At 39.7% G+C, this 7,447-nt stretch overlaps 1 non-coding gene across 1 annotated transcript; it reads right to left on the bottom strand.

Annotated features, from left to right (window-relative positions):
* Positions 1–3,521: 3,521 nt before the first annotated feature.
* On the bottom strand, positions 3,522–3,593 carry Trnag-ucc (transfer RNA glycine (anticodon UCC)). Its single transcript has one exon. It is a non-coding gene; the product is annotated as a tRNA-Gly (tRNA).
* Between the last annotated feature and the right edge of the window lie 3,854 nt (positions 3,594–7,447).

The raw sequence follows: 7,447 nt of genomic DNA, 5'->3' as shown, positions 1-7,447 counted from the left end.
CCTGAAGCTCATCAACAAACATTTTCCCAAAGGGCACAAGCTGAACCCAATATTCAATAAGAATACGGTAAAAGTGAGCTACAGCTGCATGAAAAACATGGATGCAGTCATAAAATCCCACAACCAAAGAGTTATCAAACAATCCAAGTCACGTGACACCGAACCCAAACCCAAATGCAACTGCCGCCAAAAAGACCAATGCCCATTGAGAGGAAGATGCATGGAAACGGCTCTTGTGTATAAGGCAACCGTCAAGCATGACAACGAGGAAAAGTGCTACTACGGGCTGGCGGGGGGTACCTTCAAAGACAGATATAGGAATCATGTTAAATCCATCAAGAATGAGAAATACAAAAACGAAACCCAACTCTCAAAATACATCTGGAGCCTGAAAGAAAAACGCGTAAACTTCACACTGACATGGGACATCCAAAAAAAGTCAAACTTAACTCTAAGAAGGAGCGGCCTGTGCAACCTCTGCCTCGATGAGAAGGCCATCATCATCCGAAACAAAAACGCACTCAATAAAAGGTCCGAGCTCATATCCAAATGCAGACACCGGAAAAGAAAAATCATCCAAGCGTCAAACCGATCCACCGCGCCACATGAGCACAGAAACACACCACTTTGTCAGTCTGCCTGAGGATCGCGACAGCGTGAAACCGCCGGTAGCAGACAAGGCACCAAAACACAGGTACGCCTAATATGCTCTGCTTTACAGCATTGAGCACTTTTCAATCCTCAACAAACTTCATATTCCCGACGGTTATATACCAAACGGATATATATATATATATATATATATATATATATATATATATATATATACATATATGCATATATATGACTCAAGGAAAGTACACATGCCATGAAGATACATTGTATAAGATTTGCTTTACCTTCCAGATATGAATTCCGTATACTTTATTCGGAGACTGACGCGAAATCAAGACAAAGCAATCCTTTCCGAGTCGTGGTCGTATCATACAGTTGGTGGGTATATCTACCGGTGATAAACTGCCGTCATGCAGGACTGTCCGGCGATATCATGTCGAAAGAGCCGTAAGGGCAGAAGGCTAATTGTTTGTGATTTGTACTGTCCCATATTTTATATGATGAATGTTTCAGCTGCGCACTTGAGTATTGTCATTTTCATGCATTGCGCATGCGTTGCGCATGCGTCAAGGTCAACGACGCGGAGTTTGAGGAGTTTAGTATCATCAATGCTGCTTCCAATGATTCAAGGTTTTTTGTTTTTGTTTTTGTTTTTGTTTTTTGTTTTTTGCTTTGTTGTGTGATAAACATTGGCGTCTATTACTGAGGTTTGGACCCCCAATTCGTGTTTGACGTTCAAAAGGAGATCGCGAAGCGAGACGGATTGCGTATAGTGAGAGTTCTGTGTGTTAAAAAGGGGAAACATTAAAGATTTTTTTTTTTCATGCCACTTTTAATATCAAAGGCCTGTACAGCTGTAAACAGGCCTCCTAATGTCCTTTGATAAGTCCAAAATATGCTGGTATCTATACAGCATACAATATCCAAATAGCAGGCGGAGATAACCCTCTCACGAGCAAAATTTTTTAAAGGAATCTCCTACATTCAAGGCTCGAAATCCCAGCGTTTCAGAAGATTATATTTTTAACGACAGCTATAAATACAATTCTTATGGCTCATCATCTGACACAGGTTGATCTAACAGATTTGGCCTACGTTTGGAAAATACCAGCTTTACACGCACACTGACAATAAAAACCATCAGGAGGGAACCCCTCTTTGTGAATACTTTATGACTACTTATGTTGAACAATTAGACTCTGCGTATTTTCCTGTGCTGTGGTGGCGACGACATTATTTCAAATACCCTCATCACACTACACGTGTGTAATTCGGAATCTGCACGAATCAAGCAGAACCAAGCAGTCTCAAGCTCGTATTCATTGTGGTCATTTTCTTGTAGTCATCGTCTGCACATCGGTTACTTCTTCTTATGCAGTCATTTTTGGGCTCACAGTCTGTATTGGTTTGCGGTGCATGAGCCATGGTCACTATTTGTCTCGGCTGTAGTTCGGAGTTACTCATTGTCCTCGTCGATCTCCTCCTCCCTTTCCTCCATGCTGGAGGCAGCTGTTGTAAAATACACGCAGCAGTTCTGCATCCACGTCGCCATTTTTTGATGTTTGTGGGAGGATGAATTTGGACGCTTAGGCCAAGTCGGAAAGCCACCGGGACATGTTTTGTAAACATGATGTATCAAGTGTACATGCGTTGGAATAAGAAAGTGGGGAACAGTTACTAAAGAAGGACTTGAATTGAAGCAGTCATGCCGTCATCATTCTCGGTGACGAGTATAAGAGTCTAACTTCACCCCCCACAAACATAAAACAATTAGACCTCCTCGAAAGAGAGTGTCTAGACCAATTACCCCAGACGCTTTCTGTGACCCTAACCCTAACCCTAATCCTAATCCTGAACCTAATCCTAGCCTAACCCAAACTCTAACTCTAAACCTAACCCTGACTCTACTCTTTACTCTAACCTTTTCACTAACCAGTATTTAACTGGGAGTAACTGTATGGGCATTTGAGATATTCTGGCAGGATTTAATGAGGTGCGACACCATTCCGATTCTCCCTAAAATAAGGTCAGATTGTTTCAAATTCTGTGAGAATGCCGGAGGAATATTTAGAATGCAGTCAGAGTCCAATTAGAATAGGGCCTACCCTTCGAAAGCAGATCGATATTTTTCCACTTCGAATGCTCCTCGAATATTTTAAGCATGGGCAAAACACTCGGGCCGGCCACAAGAATGGGCCCGAATGTTTGGAACGCACTCAGAATGTCGTCGGAATTTTCTTTCCAACGGCATTTCGGCTCATTCCGCCTCTTGTGTGACGGGGGTATAAGTCTAATTTGTGCAATCTCATTTGCTTTAGCGATTCTATTCTTTTCAGTTCCATTTTCATTTATGCTTCTCTTTGTTCTTATATATACATATATAATCATATATATTACTATGTACATGTTGTATGTTATGTATATCGATATATTGCTGTATTCATTTGTAAATTTTGTATTTGATATTATATATATACATATATACACACACAGGGCTCCACACTAACTTTTATTTTTGGTGGCCCGATTAGGCCACCAAATTCTTCATTTCTGAAATTTTGGTGGCCAGACGTGCGTTTTTGGTGGCCCCGGGCCACCGAGCCACCGTTAGTGTCGAGCCCTGATATATATATATATATATATATATATATATATATATATATATATATATATTGATGTATACTAGACGTGTAGTGTGAGAGATCATTCCTGCCCAAAACGTACGCGGTGGCTCGTTGTGAATAGCATATAGTGAAATATATATATATATATATATATATATATATATATATATATATATAATAGTGTGAGATATGAGAAAGGGAGGAGAAATCGGTGCGTAGCTTTGACATCATTATTCCTCTTACTGTTCCTCCTTTTTGGAAAAGCGCAAGAGTTGAAAAATTGGTCTCCGCCGGGAATCGAACCCGGGTCTTTGGCATGGAACGCCAACGCCTTAACCGCTCGGCCACGGAGACGTCATAGCGATTCAGGCAGACCCAAGCTCGAATACCCGACGGACCAACCTTTCAACTCTTTAGCATACGTTCCTTTTTGGGGCAGAGAGTTATATATATATATATATATATATATATATATATATATATATATATATATAATATATATATATTATATATATAAATATATATATATACATATATATATATATATATATACATACATTCATACAAGTTTTGCTTTTATGAGCATGAAAATTGTTATTGGTTTCACATATTGTCTTCCTCATATTTTTTTCCCATGACATACCCATAGTTTATATTAATTTGTCAGCATACATTTAATTATGCAAATGGCAACAAATTTGGTTCTCCTTGTTTTGTTTAAAATATATATATATATATATATATATATATATATATATATATATACATGTAGGCGTATATCATAATGAGAAAAAATATTAGAATATATGATGTATATATATATATATATATATATATATATATATATCCCCGTCATAGTAGAAGGAATGACATAATAGAGGAATTCATGAATTGCCAATTGGTATTCCTTCAAATTACAAATTTTGGGGGCCTCTCCCTTCGGTAATGATAAAAATGCTAAGTGCATAATAGTCATCCCTGACGAAGGGTAGGCCATGAAATTTGCAAGGAATTTTGATAATTTTCAATTTACCATTGGGGGTTACTGTAATATATTTCTCTATCCTGTCATTTGTTCTACTATTTCTTCCAATACACGGATCATTAGAAAAAAAATCATATATGATAATATATACACATAATCTATTTATATATTATTTATAATATATATACAGTAATGTCTCCATCACCTGAAAGTTTGAATGTTGGTACATTTCTTGCATCTGTGATATTATATTATGTATTTATGTAAAAGTGAGAAGTAGCTTAGAGTGTTCAAACCACAAGAGAGGATATGTACCGTTTCTGGTGTGGATGGGTAGGGGCAGAGGGACCACTTCATCGAGTTAGCACCCAGGCCTGCTCTTTGCGATGAATGAATGAAGAGGGATCTTATATAGCTTTTCGTGCACCAGTGTGACTAACTCTTACCAGAGGGGACGGTATGATTAAACACAACATTGGAAAGTGCGACTCAGGAATTGAACCCAGGTCCTTTTGATCTGGAGGCAGACACGCCCGCATCCATACTCATCCGTTGATTGCTTGTGCGTTCCTGATTTTTCGGGAAAGGGGTACATTTTCGGGCTCAGCTTGGGGGAAAAAATTCCCCCAAATTCCTTAAATAGGGGGTCTTTTATCACTTTCCCATTAAATATTTCTAATTAGGGGTTGTTTAAAAATCTTTCCCAACACCTTTCAGACATGTCCATCTGTAGAAATCCCAGCCTCGGACACTGAGTGAGGGGAAAGTGCTACAGGAAGTACATCTTCTCTGTACATTCAGCATGAGAACATCTCTAAATGTATTCCCATCCGTCCAGGTGCTGGAATAGTGGACACTCATCACCTCGGCACTCTTCCTTTATGTAGGGTAATTTTGTTAGTTCCCTTCCGATGGTATAGTTATGGGGGCGATTCCCTTTCTGCCTCCCTTCCAAAACCCTAAAAATAGGGGGTGGTTTTGATAGCTCCCCTTCCAAAAGCCCGTGATAGGGAGTCAAAATCCTAACCCATTCCCCTCCATAAACGTATTCCTAGGAATGTGGAGCAAGCGTGTATGTGTATGGTTGACCACGTGAGTTGGGGGGGGGGGGGAGAGAAGCTACCAACTGTTCTAACTCACTATGAATAATGTTTCGTGCATCATACACGGGATCTTAGGATTAATGTGCATATACACTTTACACCAGCATGTACATGTCCACTTATGACACATAGTTCCCTTCATGATTATTACTTAATGTTCCTTTGTGAGTTGTATCAAATTTGTTTGGAGGAACCATGGTTGACATTATTTTGATCAAAGAAAACTGAGGGTGAGGTATAAAGAAAACTGCGAACATTCCAAATGTATTTTAGTTGGTATAAGATATTGCCTGGATTCAAAATACAGTGTATTGATAAATAATAATATGCTTAACTGAATTCGCGTTCATGATTGGTTATTTCATTTAATTTCGCTTAGTTTTTACAATATTACCATTATATGAACATTGCTATCACTATTACTAGTATCGTCATTACTATCATTGTTATTGTCTTCTTTTTTATTTGTTGTCCTTGATTTCTCTTTGCCAGTTGTAGATGTGTAATATTCCAAGGAAAGAATTGCAGAACTGTATACCGGTAATACTGTTGATTGAAGGAACCAAGGCTTGTTTCTGTTACAAAAGTGTTTTATGGGGCTTTGTTATCACAATTTCTCCTGAAATTAATAAGAAAATAATTGAAATTGATGAAGTTACTCATTTCACTAACATCGATCGTCGTACCTTTAATATAAACTGCTTTGGGGGAATTTTATGGTGCTCCTTGCGTCACTTCCTTCCAGCTCGCCACTAATCAGTCAAACCTGTCTATAGCGGCCACCCAAGGGAGATCACGGAAAAAGTTGCCGTTATAAACAGGTGACCACTATAGACAGGTTATCCAACTTTGTGCGCATTGCCTACATGTATCGGTGTATACATCTATAAGTAATCTACATGTATCAGGGAGGTGAGACACCTCCCTTAGGCCTGGTTTCATGCATTGAACAATGCCGGTGTTCATAAAATTGTCGCACAGTAGCATGCGTACAGCTACAGTCGTGAAGGAAGCTTAAAGGGATGGTACAGTATTGGTGGAGATGAGAATTGGGCTTTTAACTTTTTGCGAGATACCAACAAAACACTTATGATATAGTACAGAGCATACCATTTTAAGAGGAATTCAAAGTTTATTTGATGAAAATTGGGTTTGGAGTGACTGAAATATCCAAATACAAAGTAAAACAAAGCGATCGTAATAAAGTGTGGGTCCCACACTTTATTAGAATCGCTCTTTTTTGGATATCTCAGCCATTTCAAAACCAATTTTCATCAAATAAACATTGAATTCCTCATAGAATTACATGCTCTTTCATATTTCATAAGAGGTTTCTCATATTCTCACCAAAAATGATAGAAACTTGAAATTAGGTCTCAACCAAAACTATACGATCCCTTTAACATTACTGCGTTATTATGACTGAATGAGAGAATGACTGGCACGGCTACAAAGCAGATAAACATGCTAAATTATCGGCTCTGTGGCCGCTATAGACAGGTTAAAATCTACCGCGGGAAACAACATATTGTGGCCGCTGGTCGCTTTAGACAGGTGGCCGCTAAGGCAGGTTTGACTGTAGTTCAATCTACATGTACTTCCGGTGGATGAGAGCAGACGATGATCCGCAAAAATGTGCGATACTTGTACAGCCCAGCAGTAACTAGAACAGGCGGTTCAGGCAGCTGCAGGCAAGGAGAGGATCAACGGCAAGGCCTAGCAGCAGGCTAGGCAGGCGCGGCACGCACGGCCACGGCGCTGCTGCGCCGCGGGAATTACGGTACGAGGCTGATCTGACAGCAGAAAGGAGCTCAGCTGGATTCTACCTCATTGCATCTATCTCGATCTCTCAAAATCACTGGACTGCACTACGTCATTCTGGAAGCGCAGGAATCCACGAGCCATACTCTGGCAGGATCAATTGCTTGTATTTCTGGCCGTATTTCTCATCTCTGGAGCTCTTCAGGTGAGGATTTCGAAAAGATTCCCTCCTGCAGTCACGACAGCATGCTGATGCGTCGGAACTGGATGCGGTAGTACGTAAACGGTTAGGTACCAATTGTACCTACGACATCGTCTTCCAGGGATCAACATCATCTGCTGTGCACAGCATGCAGAGA

The sequence above is a fragment of the Diadema setosum genome, chromosome 9 (assembly GCF_964275005.1).
Source record: "Diadema setosum chromosome 9, eeDiaSeto1, whole genome shotgun sequence".
NCBI classification, from domain to species: domain Eukaryota; kingdom Metazoa; phylum Echinodermata; class Echinoidea; order Diadematoida; family Diadematidae; genus Diadema; species Diadema setosum.
This window is presented reverse-complemented; position numbering and strand designations above follow the sequence as displayed.